Source organism: Cryptomeria japonica, chromosome 2 (genome assembly GCF_030272615.1).
Source record: "Cryptomeria japonica chromosome 2, Sugi_1.0, whole genome shotgun sequence".
NCBI lineage: Eukaryota > Viridiplantae > Streptophyta > Pinopsida > Cupressales > Cupressaceae > Cryptomeria > Cryptomeria japonica.
In genome coordinates, this window is record NC_081406.1 from 361,716,078 (window position 1) to 361,741,166 (window position 25,089).

A 25,089-nucleotide genomic window follows, 5' to 3' on the forward strand; every position below is an offset into this window, starting at 1 on the left:
AATTAGGATCTAGTCTTTTTAGACCACAAGCAATAGCCCATCTTGAGTGTTTGCTTAAGCGCTACCTCTATGGGTAGAAACCGCAGAGAAACTGTCTGGGACATTGACCCTAGAAAGGGTTGCATACCCACTAATCAATTTACATCAAACCATAGAGTAGAAAATAGAACTACATACTTTACGCCTTGATCCTGTGCCAAAGAGGGTATGTAGGCAGTCTTGGGATGGAGTTGTCCCTCATACTTAGGCGTTCGAGGGTGGGGTCTAGGCTTGGTATAGAAGGATTGAATAGAATCCTAATTTGAAAGATAATTAAAATGGTAAAAAGTAATTCAATGCATACTCGGAAGGAATCCCGTATGGATTCGCTTGACTTCCCAAGGCTTTAAGCCAAATTCTGAGGCAGAATTCAAGCTTGTATAATGTTATTTAATTACTCCTAAGGACGGCTACCTCGGTGCACTTCTGTTAGAAGAGTGTAGTACTTAGTGAGTGGCTCAGGACCCAAATGGTCATGATGAGTCTAAGTCTTTGGCCAGAGTACCTCCTATCCCGATTGGATAGATGCCTACCCCGTATGGGTAGATGTCTATCCCGTATTGGATAGATGAAATCGTATGTCCCGTATGGACAAATGCCTAACCCGTATGGTTAGATGCTCATCCCAGATGGATGAATGCCTAATCCAATTGGATGGATGCCCAAAACATGTGATTGAATCAAACATAATGATCAAATTAATCAAAAAAAATGAATGGTCAATTTTGTCGAGTTAATTATGGTGGGTTATTACAGATGGAACCAACTATGGCATATGGAAGATCAAGAAGGAGACACATCTGAATTGCATTGGAAAGGACATCTAGGAAGTTACAAAGAATGTCAATATTGCTCCTACTCAAGGTCAACCTAATCCACCTAACTTGGCTAAAGATGAAGAAAATGACTGCAAATCAAGAGAAGCATTTTTTAGTGCATTATCAGATCAACAAATCATGGGATTATCAGACAGATCTACTGCTAAAGCTATTTGGGAGCATCTGGAAACATTGAATGAAGAAGCTTCCACAATCAAAATTTTAAAACTTGAAAGCTTCCGGGTTAGGTATGAAAATCTGAAAATGGAAGAAGATGAAATGATTTCTGCTTTTATGGAAAGAGTTAATGAAACTGTTTTAGGTATTAAATGTTGTGGAGGAACCTTAAGTGAAGATGAAATTGTTTCAAAATTTTTAAGAGGATTGCCACCAGCATACAAAATTAAAGTTACTACTATAAATGAGTTAAGAACAATGCCTAATATATCAGTAACTAGAGACACATCGATTGGAAAACTTTTAGCTTTTGAAATTGAGGAATTTGATCCTGTTGCTACTATAAAGATAGATTTAGCTTTTAAGGCATAAACATCATCTATATCATCATCATTTGACAATTTGGATTGGAAATCCTTTTATGCAAGAGAACTTGAAGCACTATTTGCAAGGAAAATGCCTAAAGGTCCAATTGGAAGTAAGTACGAAGGTAAAGCACCCTTTAAATGTTTTAACTATAATAAGATTGGTCATATGGCTTCAAGATGCCCTAATAGACATGCAAGATTGAAAGAAGAAGCTAAAGGAACATACAAACCTAACCCTGAATATTAGAGATACAGATTTAAGAAGAATAAAGATAAGTCTTGTTATCTTGTTGATGAAGGAGTCACTGATGATTCTGATGAGGATCCAATAGAGAATGGATGGGTCTTTGTTGCTATAACAAAAGATCAACTAGTAGAGCAAGCCCTGGTAGCTAAAGTTGAAGTTAACGATGAATGGATTGTTGATTCGGGATGTTCTCATCAGATGACTGGTGATAAAATTAAATTCTTGACTTTTCAAGAATATAATGGAGGTCTAGTAAGATCTGGAGATGATAAAGCTTGTTTGATCAAAGGAAGAGGTACCATATCTCTTGATGGTAAGCATAATGCCGACAATGTTTACTATGTTGAAGGTTTAAAGCATAATCTTTTGAGTGTTGGTCAATTAGTTGAAAAAGGATTTTAGTTACAATTCAAGAATGGGAAATGTAAAATTATGAACAAAATTGGTTTGGAAATTGCAACCGGTAATCAAACTAGAGGTAATATCTTTCATTTGAATAACAATGAAAATACATGCTTGATTGCGCATATTGATGAAAGTTGACTATGGCATAAGAGACTATGTCATGTAAATTTTGATTGCCTTGTGAAAATCAGTACAACTAAAGCAGTTAGAGATTTACCTAAGATTATTAAGCCTCACAATCCGGTATGTAAGGAATGTCAATTTGGAAAACAAGTTAGAGAATCATTTAAAAGTATTCTAGAAAAATCCAATAATGTTCTTGACTTAATTCATACTTATTTATGTGGTCCAGCTAGAACTAAAAGCTTACAAGGTGATAGATATTTCATGCTAATCATTGATGACTATTCTAGAATGTGTTGGGTTACTTTTCTCAGAGAAAAATCAGAAGCACTTGGGAAATTCAAGCTATTCAAGGTGATGGTAGAAAATGAAACTGGTAAGAAAATAAAATGTTTGAGATTAGATCAAGGAGTTGAATTTACATCTAAGGAATTTAATACATTCTATGAAGTAAATGGAACAAATTATAGTTATTAGCACCCTGGACACCCCAGCAGAATGGAGTTGTAGAAAGGAAAAATAGAACTATCTTGGATGCAGCTAGAAGTATGTTATCAGAAACAAATATACCACATGTATATTGCAGAGAGGCAGTAAGAACACCAGTCTACACATTCAACAAAGTTCACATCAAAGATGAAACTAGTAAGACCCCTCATGAACTATGGTTTGGTATTACTCCTACTCTTAAATATTTCAGAATTTTTGGAAGTAAATGCTATATTAGTAGAGATGAGTATATTGGCAAATTTGATCCTAGAAGTAATGAATGAATATTTCTTGGTTATTCATCTAAGAGCAAAGCATATAGATGTTTTAACAATAGATTGCGGAAAATTGTTGAGAGTACAAATGTGAAAATTGATGAACAGATTAGAGGAACTTCAAGTTATATATACTCTAAACCAACAACAGAGATACTAACAAATGAGCCTACATTGAACACACTGGTACAGAATGAAGATCCAGTTACATGGGTATCATCTAAAAATTCCACTGTAACTGAAGAACAACAGTAAACAAAGACACCCCGATATGTAAGATTGAACCATTCTGAAGATCAGATAATTAGGAAGAAGTATCAAGGATTTATGACAAGAGGAAGACTAGCAAATGAAGAGTTATGTCTTATTTCTCAAATTGAACCAACATCAATTAATGAGGCATGTGAAGATAAACAGTGGATTAAAGCTATGGAAGAAGAACTAGAACAAATTGAGAAGAATAACACATGGACATTAGTTCCCCGGCCTAAAGACAAAAATGTAATTGGAACAAAATGGGTATTTAGAAACAAACTCAATGAGGATGGTAAGGTAATCAGAAATAAAGCAAGACTAGTATGTAAGGGATATTCATAGAAAGAAGGAATTGATTATAATGAAACCTTTGCACCGATAGCTAGAATTGAGGCAGTCAGATTATTCTTGTCTTTTGCAACACACAAGAACTACAAAGTATATCAAATGGATGTTAAATATGCATTTTGGAATGGATATCTTGAAGAAGAAGTTTACATTGAGCAACCTGATGGATTTTCTTTGACAGATAATAAAGATATGGTTTGCAGGTTAAGGAAAGCTTTGTATGGGTTGAAGCAAGCTCCAAGAGCTTGGTATGCTAAATTGGAAAAATATCTTTTGAAGATTGGTTTTTCTAAAGGTAATGCTGACAACAAATTATATTATAAAGTGACTAATGATGACATCTTGGTTATAGAAGTTTTTGTTGATGATATAATCTTTGGAGGAGAAGATGGATTATGCAAAGACTTTTTTATTGAAATGCAACAAGAATTTGAAATGTCTATGATTGGAGAGATAAAATTCCTTTTAGGATTGCAGATTTCACAAACTGATAAAGGTATATTCTTGAGTCAATCTAAGTACTTGAAGGAGTTACTAAATAAATTTGGGATGGAGAACTCTAAACCAGTAAGCACACCTATGACTACAAATGACAAATTATCACTAATGGATGAATCTACACTTGTTAATCTGACTAGGTACAAATCTATGATAGGAGGTTTACTGTATTTGACACAAACAAGACCTGGTATTATGAATGCAGTATGTATTGTTTCAAGATTTCAGAGTAATCCTAAAGAAAATCATGAATCAATTGTAAAAACAATTTTTCGGTACTTACAAGGCACTACAAATCTTGGCCTATGGTATCCTAGAGATAAAAACTTTGAATTATGTCCATACATAGATGCAAATTGGGAAGGAGATGTAGATGACAAAAAAATCACCACCGGTAGAGTATTTTTTCTTGGAAGCAGATTAATTTCTTGGTTGAGTAAGAAACAAAGTTGCGCATCTTTATCAACAACAGAATCAGAATATATTGCAACAACAAGTAACTGTACATGGGTATTATGGCTTAAGCAAATGTTGAAGGACATAAAGGTAAAATGAAAGGAACCTATAACTATCTATTGTGATAATCTGGTACTACATTCTAAAACTAAACATGTCTCTATCAAATTGAATTTTCTAAAAGAGAATGTTGAAGCAAAGGAAGTAAAACTAGTTTATGTGAATACTAAAGAGAAGATTGCAGATATTTTCACTAAGCCTTTGCCTAAGGAGACTTTTGAATATCTGAGAGATCAGTTTGGGGTCATACCCCCATTGGTAGAGACTTAGATAGTTGATGTTTGTCATCAACCGATAGAACCAACAGAGAAATCTTTTACTCTAGCTTTGATGAGAAGAGATACTTCTCAGGGGGAGTAGTTGGTATACTAAATAAGTTGGTATTTTGTATTTGAACCTGGTTTTTGTATTGCTTTGGCATTTGATGTCAAAGGGAGAGAGATTGATATGGAAAAACACATGTTACTCCTAGGGGGAGAGATTGTTTTTTTGGGAGAGATTGATTACTCTCTGTATCTGAATTTTGATTTCTAGTTATGATCTCTTTTGGGAGATTGTTGGTTTTTGGTATTTGGTATTTCTATTTTGGCACTTTGATGGTTTTTCCATTTTCTGTTGCCATCAATGCCAAAGGGGGATATTGTTGGTATTTTGGATATGTTGATATGGTTTTATCATTGATGGAAACACTTATCAACTCTGGTCAGCCTACTAGCACTTGGAGAATTATCAATGTTCACTGGCAAGCAAGTGACTTATGCACAGCCACCGGTATCTTGTTCACTGGCACTTGGAATGATATGGAAAACACTTGGTTATGTTGAAGAAATCATTTGGACACTTTTTCTTGGAGATTTGGTCATTGGTATATTCATGTTTGCATATTTGTTATTACCGACAAATAGGTCCAGGATAAGCACCGACAGGCTTATCTATTCCAGATCAGCACGACGCACTATGGAGATGATTTATTAATGTTGTAAATGGTTTAAGCTGACATGTTGAATCAAATATTGCATCGATTATTGTTTTGATTGATTAAAAAATAGGTTTTAAGGACCTGAAACCATTACATCATGGAAAGAAAAAGAGTAGCAAAAGGATTAAAAGTTTGCATACATAATGACTGGCCAAAAGACCAGTGAACAGAAAGAACAGCAGAGAAACTGGGGAGATGCTACATTGCAATTTTCTTTAGTAGGTCCTCTACCTTTATCACCAACTCATCATAGGTAGCCCCGACAGCTTTCAGCTCTTCCAGATCCTTGTTCATTTTCTTTTCCTTCCTCTTGCCTCTGGTGCGGGTTTTGGGACCTTGAGCTTCCCCTGTACCTTTAGCATCCAGGTCAATTTCTTGGATTTCCTTGTCATCATCAAGCTTACTGATGAGGGTATGAGTATTATTGGCCAAGATTTTCAGAATACTAAGGCTCTACTCTGCGATATTCTTAAGGCACTCCTTAATTTTTTCCACTTTGGTGACTATATCCTAGAGTGTTTTTTCACTAGTTTCCACAAGGCTTTTTCTGTCCAGCATCTCCTTTTCAATCTTCTCAAACCTAGGGTTAAAAGAATCTCTAATGTCTTCTACTTTAGCAATAGTGTTATTTAGATCCTCGATATAGTCAGCCATTGTATTCCCCTCTCCTATATTAATGTTCTCTAGAATCAGGACTCTGTTGCATAGTTTTTTATACTCATCCACAGCTTTCTTATAACCATCAATGAGTCATTCCATAGTTTTCATAAAACCATTCAAGCCCTCGGGAGGAGGGCCATAGGGGGGAGTCACTTTTCCAGGGGTTACCCGTTCATCTTTAGGGATATGGAGGGCAAAGATAGTGTCAGCAACTCTGAGAGTCTCTTCCAATGTCTCCTTTTCCAAGCTATGCTCGGCTTCCAGGGTCCTAGCTTGCTTGTCAGCTTTCGGTTCCTTGCCAGTCTCCTCTTTTTTCTTATGCTTTTTCTGGGTCTGGGCTTGGTTTTTACTTTTCTTCTTCAGCAACCCTTTAGGGTTCTTCTTCTCCTTAGAATAATTTGTATCCTCTTCTTTTGAACAGATGCTGATCAAGGGTTTGCTTTGAAGTTGTTTGCCCTTAGAAGATGAGGGTCTTGATTTCCTCTTCTTACTACTCTCATACTCTGAATCATCAGAGCTATCCTCATTATTAGATGAGGAATCATTATTGGATTCCTCCTCCTTTGAAAAAGAAGAATCAAACATATCTTCCTCAAAGTCCACAGAGGGCTACATCTGGTTAATTTGATTGGCCTTTAAATGGTCATAAATGAGGACCATAAGGCCTTGGTGCATTGCGATATTGCCTAGAGGATTCTCTTTGTAGGCTTTTAGGGAAGCATTCATTGAGCAAAGTAAGAAATAAGGAAAATTCACCTTATCATTATGCCTAAAGAGGTTTAACAGAACAAAATGATACCCATAGACATTCATAAACCTACCATCTAGGGTAATGTACCGCATTAAAACAAAGAGAATTTCCTACCAGGGTTTGGCAAAAGCCCTAGGCGGGTAATAGGTTTTGCTCAACTTTACCAATTGTTTTTTCTCTTTCTTAGTAACTGGGTACCTATTAATGGCTTCCCTACTGACCTTCCTGTCTCTGTAGAAGTTGCAGCCTTCCCTGTTGAGACCCGTAGCTTTAGCAATTAAATCTTCATCACTTTCCACCATTTGGTCACCCATTTTTAGCATGCCCTTCTTCCAATTTTTGTAGAAGAGGCTAGTTACCATTCCATCATGGTCGTGGAGTCTCTCTATGAAGTTCAAGAGACCACCCTTCTGCAAAATACCCCACACCTCTTCCTTCTTTTTCTACTCATTGCAACTACTTGGCTCATATCATCTCCTATTTCCACCCATGATGTCGCTTCTCACTGCCAAATTTTGAAAATTGCAGAGCTGGTAAAACAAAGAGCTTTTTGGAGCTAAAACAAATACCCAGAAAGCATGTGATTCATTGGCCTTAATGATCTGATTGATTAAAAAATAGGTATTGATGGCACTGATGTTATAATGAGTGATTTTCTCATTATAGAAATAAGTCGAAGTGCTTACATCAGTACTTTTCATTATTACCCTGTCAATCAAGAGTCTTTGGGGTACTTCTATATCATTCATCACTTATGATTTTTCTGACATCTTCGGTGAGTCCACTCTCACCCATCCATGTGGTAATTGTCTCATTTTTAACTGCCACATTGGCAGCCAAATCGGCAGAACAGTTGGCCTCTTGATAGATATGGGAGATATGGTATTTTTTAAAGGTTCTAATGACGTCAATAGCAGAATTGATTATGTTGTGAATCAACCATGAGGGTTTTGAAGTCCCATTGAGCCACTTTATTATATTATTTGAGTCCCCTTCTATCCATAGATAGGGGCAATTCCATTTTTTGGCTAGGATAATGCCTTGAAGAGCTGCCATAGCTTCCACTTTATGATTTGTTTGGGTTCCAATAGGGACAACAATCATCTCTTTGCAGATTCCTCTATGATCTCTAAGAATAGCTCCACAACTTGAAGGACTTGGGTTACCTTTGGCTGCACCATCAAAATTGATTTTGAGCTAGCCTTGGGGAGGGGTTTGCCATTTAGCTTCAAGCCTTTTATTGTAGCTGAGATTAGGACCATTGGTGATCTTCATATTCCAAGCCCTTAAGATATTTGACTCTAGGGGATTATTTGAGTAACAAGAACCCTCCATGATTCCCATATTTTCCTAGATAGCCCTTTGAATTTTCTGGAAAATAGTACCTTGATTTATGGAAACATCCTTGAAGATTCGGTTGTTTCTTTCTTTCCAAAGACCCCACAAAATGTGAGGAAGAGAGAGCTGCCACATACATCTCAAAAAAGAGTTAGTCCATTGAATTTGCCAGGAGGAGAACAAATTTCTGATGTTTCTAGGAAACACCCAAGCTAAACTAAAGCTCTTGAGGAAACTTTCCCAAACAAAAGCTGAGAAGGAACAGTGGAGGGAAAAGTAGTCCACAGACTCTTCCTCTTGAAAGCACAACACACACCTGTTTGGAAGGGCAAAACCTCTACCTTTTAGGTTGTCAATGGTAAGGATCTTATTTTGGAGGATAGTCCAGAAGAAAAAAATGATTTTGGGAGTGAGACCTTTTATCCATGCTTTAGACCAGAAAGGATTTATAGGAGGGGGGGGGGAAGGACACAATACATCGAAGACACAGTTAAAGTACCTTTGGGATCATGTTTCCAAATCAGGGAGTCCTCTTCATTATTTAGCCATATAGCAGACAGATGGGTCTTGAGCTTAGAAAGGCTAGGTTGGATACTATCAATGTTCTGCCAATTGTTCCCATCCCAGTAATCTGCCACTAAGGAGCCAAAAGAGCCAATACAGGAAGAGGCATGGGAGGCCCATTCATGGGAGTCCATTAGGGGTTTATCCAAAAGCCAGGGATCCTCCCAGAATCTAACTTTTCTACCATTTCCAAGTTTCCATATCACTCCTTTAGCTGAAATCCAAATTAAGAAAAGAAGAGAGGGAAGAAGACAAAAGAAAGTACTTACTTCTCCAAATTTTGCACCAATCAGAATCAGAATGAAACCATCTCCAAGCTTGTTTGGACAAGGGAACTTCATTTAAAGTATGAATCCTCCTGAGACCCAGACCACCTTTGCTTTTCGGCCTACAGACCTGATCCCAAGCCACCAAGGACATTCTTTGCTTTTCCTCAACCCCAGACCATAGGAATCTTCTTTGAATTTTCTCAATTGCTTTAGCATACTTGATTGGAATTCTGAAGAGACTAAGAGCATAAATAGGAATACTTTGAAGAGTAGCCTTAAGCAGTAGGAGCTTACCAGCTTGACTTAAGAGGGCCCCTTTCCAACCTGCAAGTTTTTTGTGAGATTTGTCAACTAGAGAACTCTAGAAGGAATCAAGAGGGGCAATCCCCATGGGGAGTCTGAGGTAGGTAGCAGGAAGGTCAGCAATCTTACACTCTAGAATTCTGCTGATCCTCTGTTGTCTTCTCTCTGGAATATTAATGAAAAAGACATCACTTTTGGCCTAGTTAATAAGTTGCCCTGTAGAAGAGGAAAATTTACATTGGGTACTCTTCAGTACTTTAGCTTTTGAGATACTTGATTCCCCCATAATAATTGTGTCATCAACAAACTGCTGGTGGGAATAGATAAGGTCAGCAGAAGAAGGTTGGAGGCCCTTGAAGGACCCTTGCTGCACCAAATTTTCCATGGTCCGACCAAAGCATTCTGCCAAAATTATGAAGAGGATGGGAGAGATAGGATCTCCTTGCCTAAGACCTCTCGAGGCTTGGAAAAAAGTAGAAGGAGAACCATTGAAAAGAACAACAAAAGATGCAGAGGTAGTAAGTTGGGAGAAAAGATCCACAACTCTAGGGGAAAACCCAAAAGAAGTGAGAACTTTCTAAAGAAGAGACTAGTCAACCCTGTCATAGGCTTTGGAGAGGTCAAGCTTAAGGATGAGACCCTACTTCTTAGCTCTAACAAGAGAATGAATGTTCTCATGAACTATAATAATGGAATCAAGAATTTGTCTTCTAGGAACAAACCCATTTTGCTGGTGTTTAATTAAGGTAGGAAGGATAGACAAAACTCTAGTAGTCAGGACCTTAGAAATAATCTTGTAAAAAGAGTTGCAGAGGCTAATAGGTCTGAATTTTTCCAAAGAGTCAGCACCTTGAATCTTGGGGATAAGAGAAATAAAAGTACCATTGATTTCTTTCAAGGGTTCCCCAAAGAATTCCTTAAGCCCATTGGCAACATCAATACCAATAATATCCCAAAAATCTTGAAAAAAGAACATTGGGAAACCATCAGGTCCAGGAGCTTTGTTACCATCAAAGGAGAAAATATCATTTTTAATTTCTAAGATAGTGGGAATGGAAGAGAGGGAGGCATTAATTTGAGCATCAATGAGACAAGGAATGTCCTGAAGAAAAGAGCATTGGGCTTCAGCATCCAGATTGTGATCCCTCTTTAGGAGATCCGAGAAATACCTCTTAGCTTCGTTCCTTATTTCATCCTCCTTGACCAACTCCCCACTTTCCACAACTAACTTGTTCATTCTATTGACTACTTTATGCTTGATAGTCGACATATGGAAGAATCTTGTATTCTTGTCCCCTTCCTTGAGCCAAATACAGCTCGATCTCTACTTCTAGAACATTTCCTCTTTGGCCTAATAATGTCATGGTATTTCTTAAGGATCTCATTTTCATCAGCAATAGACACAGTACTAAAACCATCCTTCTAGATCTAGTCCTGTATTTCTTTAAGGCTTTCCTAAATTTTACTCTTAGCCTCAAATATATTCCCAAAACTAGTTTTATTATATGTCATGCCCAAAAATTAGGGCAAAAACAGAACAATTTTTTTTTAAAAAGATACTAATTTAATTAACAAGTACACTCTTGCGACAAGCGTTAAAGAAATTTTCATTATTAAATTTTGGCTAATTCCGAAACGAACTAAGCTTCGATAATTTGTTATATTTTAATTGCGGAAAACCTACTGGTTTAGATTCTATCTCCAAGAGATGTTTAGTTAATAGCTTTATTAAATTAATCAAACTAAAAGTATTAGGAGAGATATTTTAATTTATCCTCCATTATGACTATATAGTCTTAGCAAATTTAATTAATTTTCTCTTTATAATTTACCCCAAATCAATATTGTGTACATATAAAATGTACATATATACATATTGATTATGCATATATTTTGTATATTTATAATTTAATTTCTTATTTCAAAAAAAACTCAAAAAAAATATATATACATATATATATATATATTCCCATATATATATATATATGGAAACATATATATTTATATATATATTTTACTTATATATTAATATTTTAATTCTAAATTTGAATACCGATATAATTACCAAATTATAAAACCATGTTTTTCCCCCAACCCTAATTAGGGTTCTAATTTCTTATATAAAACATTTTCTAAAACCAAATAACATATTTATTTTTTTAATTTCAAAATGCTAAACTGCCCTAGCCCCTTTCGAGCTAGGGTTTAACCCTTTTTTAACAGGTAAAGTTCCTTGCTGGGCCGGAAACCCTACGGGCGGCCATGAAAATTTCTTTGCAGGTTACGGGAGGAACAAGGCAGGTTTGGGCCGCGCGCGCGCCACTGTGTGAGCGCACAGTGGGCGCCACGGCACCACTATGTGCCCACACAGTGGGCGCCGCTGGCGGCACCACTGTGTGGCCACACAGTGGCGGCCGTGGCCATCCACTGTGTGCCCACACAGTGGGAGCCGCAAGCGGCTCCACTGTGTGTGCACACAGTGGGCGCCGCGCGGTCGTCCACTGTGCGTACACACAGTGGAGTCCGCGGGGACCCAAAAACTTAAATTTTTTTTTAAATTTTTTTTTTTTTAAAAACTATAACATTTAAAATATATATATATATATATATAAATATATATATTTATATATATGTATATATATATATATATATATGTGGTATTTACATAACTTAATAAGCATAGATAAAAAGATAAATCTAAATTCCAAATAAAATTTATATATATATTTTTTTTTGAAAGAGAATTTTTACATGCAAAATTTTAAGCTAATATAATAAAGGGAAAGATAACATTAAGTTTTAATCAAATATATATATATATAAAACAAGCTTTTAAATCAATGTTAACAAAAATACATTTTAAAGTATTTTACAAAGATACATTATACTTTTTCTGGAAATAAGAAATCCATTAATATATTTTTTTTTAAATAAAATATTCACATAAAACAACTTTTTTTTTCCATTCAAAATACTTAAAAGCTTTCAGCTTAAATAAACTTCTAAATTGTCCGATTTAAAATACAGGTAAAATCTAAATGAAAACAGACCTTTTATTTCTTCCATAATACAAGAAGCTTGCATGCAACACATTTTTAACTTTTCTTTTTTCAAATAAACCAGAAGTAGAAATAACGAGCTTTTCTTTTTTTTTTTAAAACATCTCTAAGATATTCTACCAATTTACATAATGTTTTCTCTGAATAGTCACCACAATAATACTTCAAGTCTACTTTCACAAATTACAACTTGCTTCTCTTTTCTATGAATGAAGCATATTTCTATAGCAACTTTAAACAAACAACTGCAACTGAACTCAAGTATCTTCCTAAACAATCTTTTGTATCTCTTTCATGGTTCCTATTCTCTTTCCTCTGAATTTCCTGCATAATAGAAAACACAAAAATGACCACGGAGTGCTCACCTCCCAGCCTAGGCTAACTGGTAGCCACCCCCGAGCTCGGAGAACCAATTCCTAGATGGGTAACAAACAGGCAAACACAAAGAAACACAAAACATACAAATATTCCAGACACATTCCCAAGCTGGCTTTCACAGCACCACACTCTGGTGGTGAACATTTTCAAAGGGTGGTAGTGGACCAAATACCCTGAGGAGAATCTGCAAGTATGTAATAACAAGAAGCCACCTCATGGCACAAATAAAATATCAAGAATCTCAACCCAATAATCCTTATGCCCCCCAAAGGCATTCTAGCCTTATAACCCTCCTTATGACCCCCATTGCACAAACAGGCCATGCAGCAAGGGTCACACAAAGATCCCTTGTGATCGCTCTCAAAAGAGAGTCTCTCACTCGAGGGCTGTCACTGCTACCACCCTCAAGATCCTCTTCTCCCCCAAGAGTAAGAGATCTTGAGAAAACTCCCAAAACACATTCATTCATAAAACAAGACACCAAAAGATTTTCAAACATCCATTTTCAAGAATACAGATTTTCTCATTCAACAACTTTCAGAAATAAACAAGAAAAAAAACATTAAAAGTAAATATTGAAAACCAACCTTAATCTGCCCAAAGGTTATGATGATATCTGAAGAAGAGCTACCCAATCCACAATTCTTTTTTTTTCCTTAATCAATTTCTTTATCCCATAACATTATTTTTTCTTCCAAATTTTCTTTTGTCTCCAAAAATGGAGAGCGGGTGATTAACCAGCTATTCCCAAAAATCTTCCTTAAGAAGCTCACTCTCTGAGTTCTCACAGGATTCTAAAAAAAACCAAAAAGAAGGAAGAAAGCAAAAATGCAAAAAGACTTTCCTTCCCAAAAGGAAAATATCTTGATTTGATTTCACTTCAATTTTCAATTTTCGCTCAACTCAAAAAAACCAATTTTTAAAGCGTTAAAAAGATCATTAGAAAGTAGAAACTTGCCTAAAATTACCCCTAACCCCTAGGTATACCTTATGGGCTTCAGGAAACCCTAATAAACTACCCCTAGGTGTTCATTTAACCCATTTTAAAGCCCCCCGAAGTTTATTTTCGGGTCAAACATAAGTTGACCACTCCAAATATTATATTCTCAAAATATCTTTTTGACAACACATTATTTTATTTAATAATTAATTATAATTAACACTCTCCCAGCAAGAGACAAAATAAAATATTTAAATTTAAATCCACAAATGTGCCAAGTGACACTAATAAAATACTTTTACAAAAATGAACATGAAATTGTCTCTTGAGGTTTTTTACACAATAAATTTAAATAACACATAACACTCATGCAGCATATACTGATACGAATAAAATACAACACAAACGGGGTGTTGTCTCTCCAAATAGACAAACCCTGGCTTACGAACATACATAAGTCTAGGTTTGATTCTCCGTAATTTTCCATGGTCACATGGTAAATTTCCTGCGCATCTCAATTTACACATTAGTACTTCCAAATATCCAAATATAATATAATTCAATAATATAACAATGCACATCATCACTTGCATACAATTTCCATCCGCATAGATTGAATACATCTTTTATCAAGCAAATTTCACATAAGCAATTTCATCCCAATTCACATAAACTAAACATACATCATAGTTCTATATTCAGAGTAAAGTCCTGCAAATTCAATAACGACATCTATCATTGCAATTATCATCCTATCTAATAATCATGTAGTGTTCTATCCCATAAAGCATGTAAGTAAATCATCAAATCATAGCAATGTTATCCAATATCCTGAAATCATATAAGTTCTAAGTCTCAAAATGCATCAAAATAAAGTATCCATAATAGTCTAAAATATAAAATCCACTGAATGTCAAACTGAGTCGAGGTGAGGCCTCACATTCTAGAGTTGAATGTTGTCCTTCACACTTTTGAGCTTCTTAACAACTTTGAACATAGTCGTTCCCTCAACTTGGATACTCCACCATTTTTGAATATTTCTTTTGATGTCAGGGTGAAGGGTCCATATTTTTTCAAATCTAAAGGGAAAGTTTCTCCTTCTATTGATCAAGTTAGCAATGAAGGTGATAGGAAAATGATCGGATCCAACCCAAATGTGGGCAGACAAAGAACAGAAGTACTGACTATACCAATCATCAGAAATGAGAGTTCTGTCAAGATGCACTTGGATAAGGTCATTACCAGTTTGTCTGTTAGTCCAAGTGTAATTGCAACCCTGTATCTCCAAATCATTAAGAGCTTGGGAGTTAATAAAATCCATGAGGGCCATCCTACTTTCTAGCTGAGGAGGACTACCTCCAAATTTTTTCTCCTCTTTCAAAGGTGTATTAAAGTCTCCCATAACCATCCAACTAAGATTTTTGAAGTTGTCCCTAGCCTGGATGATCTTTTTCCAAAAAGAGTTTCTAGCCTTTAAGGTATTAGGAGCATAAATGTTAGTGAGAACCCATGAAGAACCATCTTTTAGGTGCTCAAATTTGATACAAGAAAAGTTACTTTCCTGAATAATGACCTAACCTTTAATAGTGTTAAGATTCTAGATGGTAGCAATGCCTCCAGAAGCACCCTTAGAACTACCCCCACTAACATTACCATTTTTGAAGAACTTCAAAGATTCAAATTTTTCTCTACTCATTTTGGTTTCTTGAATAAGAAAAATGTCAGGATTGCTATCTCTTATCATATTCCTAATAATATCATGTTTATGGGGATTATTGAGTCCCCTTATGTTCCAAGAAATAATCTTCATAGCTACTTACCAATTCCGAGCTCCTTGAGAGTTTTTTGAGTTCCATCTGCTATGTTCTTGCTGGCCTCCTTGTCTCTAACTTTGTGGTTAGAGGGCCATCCCTGGGAAGAGGAAATGTATCCCACATCAACCTGAGCTATTCTGCTAGATTTCCTTATTAGAGAAGTCGAGGGAGTTGCTGCTTTCTTGTTCCTATATTTTGGTTGCTTCCATTCCGTTTCTATCACAGGAGCCGCATCCGGGTTGATGAGGATTTTGGAAATTTTTTCTTCATTACCCCATTTAGGAGTTCTAGAGTTAGTTGAAACATTGTTCACTGTTCTTGAACTCTGATCTGAATCCAAAGGATTCATACCCAAAATTGCACATTTTTGGGCTTCTTGAATTTCAAAACTCTGATCCAAATCCGAAAGATTCATACCCAAAATTGCACATTTTTGGGCTTCTTGGATTTCAAAACTTGGCATGGCTAGAGAAGAGTCAGTCCTTTCTACTTTGGGATTAGGGATCTCTCCTTCCTCAAGTTGGTAATCTCTTGATTCCATTGCCTTGCTTTCATAAGTGTCATCAACCACTTCAGCTATCTCATTTGGAGGATCATTATGATCTTTCATATCCTTTTTTTGAGTTGTTCTTATGGGACTAGCTTTGGTTGTTTCATTTCTCTCTGCTAAGAAGTGACCAAGAGGATAAACAGTGAGTAGATTGGCACACAAGAGGACAACCTACAAGCAGTGAGTAGTCTGGCACAAAATAGATTGGCACACTGATAGGATAAACAATGAGTAGATTGGCACACAAGAGGACAATCGACAAGAAGTGAGTAGTTTGGTACAAAATAGGTCAATAGGCAAGCAATGAGTAGACTGACATAGAAGAGGTCAACTGGCTAAGCAGTGAACAGATCAGTATACAGAAGGTAATCAGCTAGGTAGATTTTGATTGATACACCATTAGAGTCTGTAACCGACAACTTCATAACATTCAGTTAACGTCCAGTTAAACCAGTAGACGTATCAACACGAATGAGGGCTTTTACAGAGTTTCCTACAATGATTTATGCAGAGTGATTTATGGCATAGTAACAAAATTTTGAATCTGATGTTTTGGAGGGAAAGTTGGTGATAGATCGAAAGGGCAATAAATTCACATAACTCATTTTGATGTTGTTGTTGTTTATGCAAAAAGTGATAATGTGAAAGGGAACATAGGGGGAGTAGAATAGAGTGTAGAGCTGAGTATTAGAGGACCGACAAAGTGTAGAGTTGAGGATCAGTAAATTGGTAGAGTCTAGAGCCGAAGGTATATTCAAGAAACTAGTGTTGTGTAGAGAAGACACAACCGATGCAGATATAGTATGTTTTCCAGTGTGATTTGATCAAGCTATCAGTAGCCACTTAAGTAGATCATCTTTATGTTGCTTTCTAATAATTGCAAATAAAGTCCCTTAGTAGGGTGGACTTTAACTAGTCCCATTGTAAAAAAACCCTTAATTGGGTGTCATCTTAATTGATGATCTTAATGCTTTTAACAAGTCTACCTTTAACAAGGTAAAGGCTCTAACAGGTCTGAATCAAAATCCCTTAACTGGGTGGCACCTAATAGTGTCCTTGTAATCTCCTAATAGGGATGGCTCTTCACCAAGCGTACTCCACAAGAGTACAAATTTTGTGATTTCCTACTCACACCATGGTTTTCTCCCATTTAGGTTTCCATGAGATAAATCTTGGTGTCACTATGTATCTTTTCATGCATGCTTATTCTACTACAATAGTTATTTATATTGATGAATGTTAAGTTAGTGAAAACTTAAGTTAAAAGTTTTAATTGGGTAAAATTGATAAAGTTTTGATTCACCTCTCCCCTCTCAGCACCGATTGGGACTAACAATTGGTATCATAGTTGTATTCCTCTGAAGTGAATCTTGACAGCTTGAGGATAAAGATCATGGAAGAATAGTGGTATCGGAAGTAGATTGATGAAGCACATGAAATTATTGCTCAACTGAAAGAGAGACTGAGAAAATCTCTTGCAAAAAGAAAGGAATTAGTTCAACAGCTAAATGAGAGTCAAGACATCATAGATCAACTCTTTGAATAGAGTGGATCTGAAGAAGCTGAAGAAGCAGTCTCAGAACTCAAGGAAAAGAACAAGAAGTTGACCAGAGAAGTCACACATCTCAAAAGAGAAAATGAAGGTCAGGCCCTGAGAATGATTGAGATACTGGAAGCCAACAGAAGTGCTAATGAAAGAAAAAGGGAGGTAGAAGAAGATCTATCAAAAGTTGAAAGACCCAGGAGGCTTGCTGAAGATACCTTGAGAGAAAATGATGCAATCATGATTGAGAAAGATGAAGAAATCCAAATTCTCACTCAGGAGAATGAATATATACATAAGAAGCTACATGACAACACAGAAGAAAAGGAGAAGATGACGAAAGAGATTGAACAACTCAAGAGTGAGTTGAAAAATGAAAATGAGAGAAATGAGAAGCTGAGGAAATTCAATGAAAGCTCTGAGAAGGTAGATAAATAGTTGAAGGCTCATAGAAGAATAAAGGAAACAACCAGTCTTGGTTACCCTAGTACAGGTCCTATGGAAACTGGAGAATCATCTAAATCCAAAAAGATGAAGGTTGATAAAAGGAACCATTCAAAAGTGAAAGGTATGAAGTTTTTCAAATCCTCTTGTAATCATTGTGGTAAATTGGGTCATAAGACTAATGACTATAGAATTAAACCGGTTAGTCAAAAGAAGATTTTCATGTTTGATGGTTACTACCATAATTGTCATAAGTATGACCACATTGCTTATGAGTGTAGATCTCAATCTAGCAGTATGTCAAATAGAAAAATATTTAATGGACATTGCTTCACATGCAATAAGTTTGGATACAAATCTAAAGATGCAAGTTCAAGTCAAATGTATCAAGATCACCATTCAAACTGACCAATCCTAATAAAAGGAGTAATCAGTTAAATGCCACATGTTCCACGTGTGGTAATTTTGGTCATGTTGCTAAAAATTGCAGAATGAGAATGGACCAGAGAATTAATTTAGGACCATGGAGGACAACTGGTATGGCATGTTTCAATTGTCATAAGATCAATCACTTAGCCAGAGAGTGCAAGAACCGATCCTATAACTAGTCTGAAGACAAGAACCGATTTAACAAGAACAAAGAGAAAAATGACCTGAAAGGAAAGAAGACAATTGAAGAAGCGAGAAATGAAATGGAAAAAACATGGATCAGGAAGGAAGAGATAAAATAAGGAGAAGGTCATTCTGAAACCAATTCATCATCCATCAGTGATGATAGTTCCTCTTCTAACTAGGCATACCGATGCCCAGGGGGAGCACATATGGTAAGATTATCTTTATATCCCCTTTACCAATATAAAGTTATGTCTATCTACATAGTTGAGATGAATAAAAGTTAGACAAAGGTTCTTATTTGAGAAATGCCTTATGAGTTAATTGTTTGTGTATCAGTATCGGTAACAAACAACCGGTAAAAGGCAAATCGGTGTACCTTAAGTTGTAAGTTTCAAAACTAACTGTTGTATCATTACACTGATAAATCTCAATGAATAAATAAGGAAATGTCAACACATTTTCAATTACTTTGATTTCTTGTGAACTTTAATGAGCTCTTGTGTGAACAAAGGTGATTGAGATATTGTTAGTAATTTTTTGTGCAGAAAGTTCAAGAAGAGTGATAGTGGTGGTTGGTATTTTTGAGAAAAAGGTTTTCAAACCCCGTTTGAGAAAAGTTTGTTTTAAGGTCATCATGGCAGCACCGATATAGACTCCTATGTTGGTTGAAACTATCAAAGAACCCCAACCTGAGTTCAAGCTGCATCTGATGAAAGTTGGTGAGATTGACATGACCAGTGCCTTATCATCTGTGCCCTCTGGTGTATTATTGGTTGAAGACATTCATTCCTACATTCACTGCAAGCTTGAAGAACTTGGAGACAAGTTCATTCTGAATGTGTTATAAGGGTTATGTGTTAATGATAAATTAAAAGTGGAATATCTACCTCTAAAGACCAAGAGTTTGTCTAATGTTGTTGATTTTCTTGATCATTTTCATGATGACTGGGTTAGGTATGTACTAAGAAGGGTTCATGATCAATTTTGGTGGTTGGAAGCTCAAGCACTGATCAAGATTATAAAGGACGTGATTCAAAGAGTGACAAGGTTTAATTCAATTAGTGAAGCATTGACTCTAAGAATGATTTCATCATCTAAATTCATCTGGTTAACCAAATCCTGATGTGATAGTAGAACAATGAAAATAAACCATATTAAGGATGTTGAAGTAAGATTTGCTTCTGTTGTATTGGGTTACAGGGTTTATCAATCAAGCTGGATGAATAGTGTGTCGAGCGGTGCCATACATGCTGGCTATTGAATTATCAAGGAGGATGCAACCTATGATATTTGTGAGATGATTAAAAGCCAATTTATGGTGAACATGGAAAGAATTAAGAAGGACATGAAGAAATCTTTCAAATATGGCTCACTATTGGTATGTATATTTTTCTATGTGCAAAATGTTTTCCTCAGTAATGGTAATGTAGTATGGTCTAAAGAAAAACCTATCATGGTTTAGATAGGTGAAATAATTAGGGATCTAGGAGATAGGTTTGGTGAAAAAATGTGAGGATACTTTAAGGAATTCCAAATTAGGATGCATAAGAGGGAAATAATTCCAACTAGTATAGTGCAAAAATACAAAGACAACATTTGCTTTCTTGTAGACATAGATTGTTGTATCATTCAAGTGGTTCAACCCAAAAATGTTTGGGTTCCACCTATGGGCTATGAGGTTGCAACAAATATTGTTAAAATTCATGTCAATATGCTACTATCCAATTCGGTAGACTCAAAGGCAAAGAGATTTGGAACTTGTGAGGAGGCAAGCTCCAAACTAAAACAAGAACTTCAGGTGCCAATTATTAAAAGAAAAGTAAGAAGAATGATTGATGCTCTTGACAAGAAATATGGAGGTGAATCATCCAGTGCCACTACCTCCACCGGTGATAGTGAGCAAAAAAGGGTCAAACCTAATAAAGATGAAGAATTAATAGGAGAAAAGAAGAAAGTGTAAAAAACAAAACCAAAGGGGACTACAACAACCAAGCTTGCAACATATACAAAAGAAAAGGATGTAGGTACTCCTGTATCATCCCCAAGTAAAGATAGACCAGTAGGAGTGACTTATACTAAAAAGAAGAAGAGTAAAGGAAAAGTTGATATAAAGCTCAAAAAGGATGAGAAAGAGGGTGATATCACTAACACCCAATCAGATGTTGAAATTAAAGAGGTTAGAAGGACTCGAAGAAGTAAAGTTCCAACAGTTGATGAATTGGTCCATGGGATCAAAGAATTTGGAGGCTTGTCTAGTGTTGGGAGAACATATTCCCTTAGCAATGAATATGACAAAAGGAAAATTGAAGAATTCCTAATCTAGAACTTGCATAAGTTTTGTAGGACTCCCAATGAATTATATGGATTAATCCCATCATATTTGCTAGATCAAATTGAAGGGAGTTGGAAAACAACTCTAGTTGTTGAGAAAGAACACAGAATAAAAGCACTCATGGAAGTGCAACATGACTTAGACCTTGATCAAGCTTCACTAGTAGCTGAAGCATGCATTCAACATTTTAAGATAAGAAACAGAACTAGGAGAGTGGCAGTAGGTAAAGTTGAAGCAGTGCATGAAAAAGGTGTTGCCTTGTGGAAGAAAATCATGAATCAATAAAAAGAAGCTGAAGAAGAAATAGAAAAGGAAACAAAACACGACCAAGGTGTAGCTGTCCTTGACAAAGAAAAAGGTAAGGAAAAATACTCTACTGAAGGTTTTGATGTCTTCTCAATCAATGAGATTATAGGAAATGTTGTGTCAGACATTCCCAATTTGGTAAAAGATGCTGAGTAGCTGGTTCACACTACACCAATGAAGGAAGCTGATCAAAATAAGCTTCCTGATCAAGATGAAGTGATAGTTGAACACATTCCTTATAAGTATACACCTCATAGAACCTCATTGACACCAAATCCTATTCTATCAGAAGAAGGAAAATAGAAAGATAAGAAAGTAGATGATAAGAAAGCAATGATGGATACTCCTCCGACAAAGATGAAGTTGTGTGTGTGAAAAAGTGGTCTGTAGCTGCAAGCACAACACTTCAATTAAGTCATTACATGTATGGTTAGTAAATCAATAATCAATAAGTAATAAACCATAACAAAGTGACCAATTGCCTTCTAAAAGATGTGAGTATAAGATTGCTCTCAGATTTTTATAAGCAATACCAGTGACTAGACTACACCAAGGCAAAGGATTTAATCTATATGATATTTAACTATATGGATGCAAAATGGATGAATAATTCAAGAAATAATGGATTCAAGCAAATATGGATTCAAGCAATGATGGATGCAAATAATAATGAGTAAAATTAAATATGGATGCAAATAATCTAAAAAGCACAATGATCTTCAATGTCATTGACTCCAGAGAAAAATTAGCGTGATAATAATCTCCAAGCGTGTTCTCAAAAATCTCTGGGGTGAATTGGAATGAGAGCTGAAGGCTCAATTTATAGAGAATTACAAAAGAAAAGCTCAATTTAAGATTAATTAAAAATAATTGAGAAATCAGGTTCAGTTAACCTTGAGATAGATTCCAATTATAGTTTAATTGAAATACATTTAGATTAGAAGTCCAAGTTGCATTGGAAATAATAATAAATTAATTCCATGCATATATTTGATTTATTCAACAAAAAGGTCTTTTCAATGCAACTGAACTTCTTTTTCTGAAAAGCTTTGAGTTCCAATTTTAGAGAATATTTCAATAATTGAATTTAATTGCTTTTCTGATTTCAAGTTCTAAATTTAGAAAAAAGAAATAATATCTCAAGTTTGATTTCTCTCTCAATTCAATTCTTTTTGTTTATTTTCAATTCAACTCTTGCTTTGTAATTAATTCCTCTTTTGTAATAAATTAATTCCTTTTGCATGATTAAATGACAGATTTATTAATTAATTAAATATGCAAGGATATTTAATAAATTAAAATAGGATAATTGATCAAAATGATTTTCTTGGAAATGATTCAAATAATTAAATAAATATTTAATTAATATTGAGTAATTGATTTGCCATGTGATATTTGATGATTTGAGAATTAATAATGTGCTCAAGATTGATTTAATTGCCTTTGGTTAGGACATTGGTGATGTTGTCGAGATTAGGGGCCCATGGTTTAGATGCCCATTTTTAGGGTATTACATTTGCCCCTCTTTGAATTAATGTGCGAGCAACGCGTTGGTTCAAAGAATGTGCAATGTCTAGGAGATGCTAGTTTTGAACTTGATTGATCACGAACTAGATGAAGAGCAAGATATTTAGCTTAATTAGAAGCGATGAAGCTAAATGAAGTCTAATTAAAGTGATACCATTCTTGAACTTGATTGAAATTAGGAACAATAGAAAACCAAAGATACCAAACTTGAACTTGATTGATCAAGAAGCGGATCTTACTGATCTAGATTTTGATTGATCTAGACATAGCCAGTGAAGATAAAAATTGATCTTGAACTTGATGGATCAAGATACGATGAGCAAAGAATAAACTGTCCAACTTGTTTCGAAGTGATGAAACTGAACACCTGCTTAGATTTAGTGTATGATCAAAGATACTCTTTAAACTTTTGATTGAGTTTAAATGAATAATCAGTTTGATGTAAAGTGATGAAACTAATTAATGTTAAGAGATTAATTTAGATGAAAGACAAATATCAGCTTGATTTGAAGTGATGAAACTGATATGCCCCTAGCGATTGATTCAATTCAGATGATTGAGAGATCTCAACTTGATGTGAAGCGATGAAGCTGAGATGCCCCTAAGCAATAATGATTGATTGATTTTCTTTAGTTAAAAATATTTTTCTTGACTTTTGATAATAATTTGTAAATTTTCTCAACATGTGAAGATGTGAAGTCATAAGGTCATGAGTATGCCCCCTTGGGAGCAAAATCGAAAGATAGCGAGGGTACATGATTATAAGCAATTGTGTGGCAAAAATAAGTTATTTGAGCATAGTTTATTCTAAGGAATTTTTTTGAAGATTCGGCATTGATTGATGAGATTAAGCATAGAGTTGATCGTAAAGTTGATGTGTAGAATTGAAATTGATATTCAATGTTGAAATTGAGCACAATTTGAAGAAAGAATAAGCATTTGATCAAAAGAGCACTAAGTGGTCCAAATTGTGAAATTGACTAGCAAAATGATCTTGAATTTCAATTTTGATCCCGAAAATGGAATCAAAACGGTCGAATTAGCTAAGGGTACAATTTTCATGTCCATCGGAGCAAGTTGAAAAATTAGGGTTTTGGCTATATATGGACGAAAGTGTAATTTTCAATTCATTTTAACCCTCCAAGTTTGAAAATTCAAAAAGCCTTTTGCAAAAAAAATGGTGGTCCCTACTTGTCAGCATTGATTCAAGTACTAGAGACATCATAATCGACCTCGAAACTATGAGCTAGTGGTAAATGATCGATCTTAAGCCTCTTTATGTTTTCAATTTTGAATTTTTTTGTTCATTTTTCAAGTTTTTAGCATGTTTGGGGTCGGGTTTTATGTTTTATCATGTGAGACAGGATTCTATCTCGTACAAGTAACTATTAAATTTTAGTTTGTCATTTAAAGCCCTTAGAATTGTCATTCGAACCCTACCCTCGTATCATACGACATGTCTGTAAAAAGACCATTTTGTCGTGTGAGGTCTTATATTTTGTCGTATGAGAATGTTTTATCATACAACAACCATTCCTGACTCATACGAGATGTTGCCCTTCTGTATTTTGTCATTCAAGAAACAATGAGCATTTTTGAAGGTCTAAACTTGAAATTTTGATTTTGCACTTGACTTAGTTGGATTTGCATGATGTTTTACTTCTCTTGTAGGCTTATTTTGAATATTTTTTGATGCTTTGTTGTTGGGTTTTTTGTAGGTTCGATTACCTCCTGTACTTTTCAAATGCATTTATCCTCCCACCATGACATTAGTATGACAGTTATCACAGGTTGATCAGGCTCATATTGACTTGTGCAGTTTGAGTCATCTTCTTGGTTTACCAGATATATGTGTGAATCATGGTATGATCACAACATTGGTTGAGCGTTTCCATTCAGAGCATAACATGTTTCATTTACCAATGGGGGAGTTGACTATCACTCCCGAGGATGTATATTGGATCCTCTGTATCCCTTTTGCTGGGGATAAGGTGGATTACGATTTAGGACACCTACCAGGATTATAGGCAGTGAGGCATGTCTTGAGGGACCCCAACATTTTGACCCATTCCATTAGTTGGGACATTATGATGAGCAGATACATCAAGGAGTATCCTCTGGCATGTGTTCTAGTAGGATTTATCGGCTGTTTTCTGATG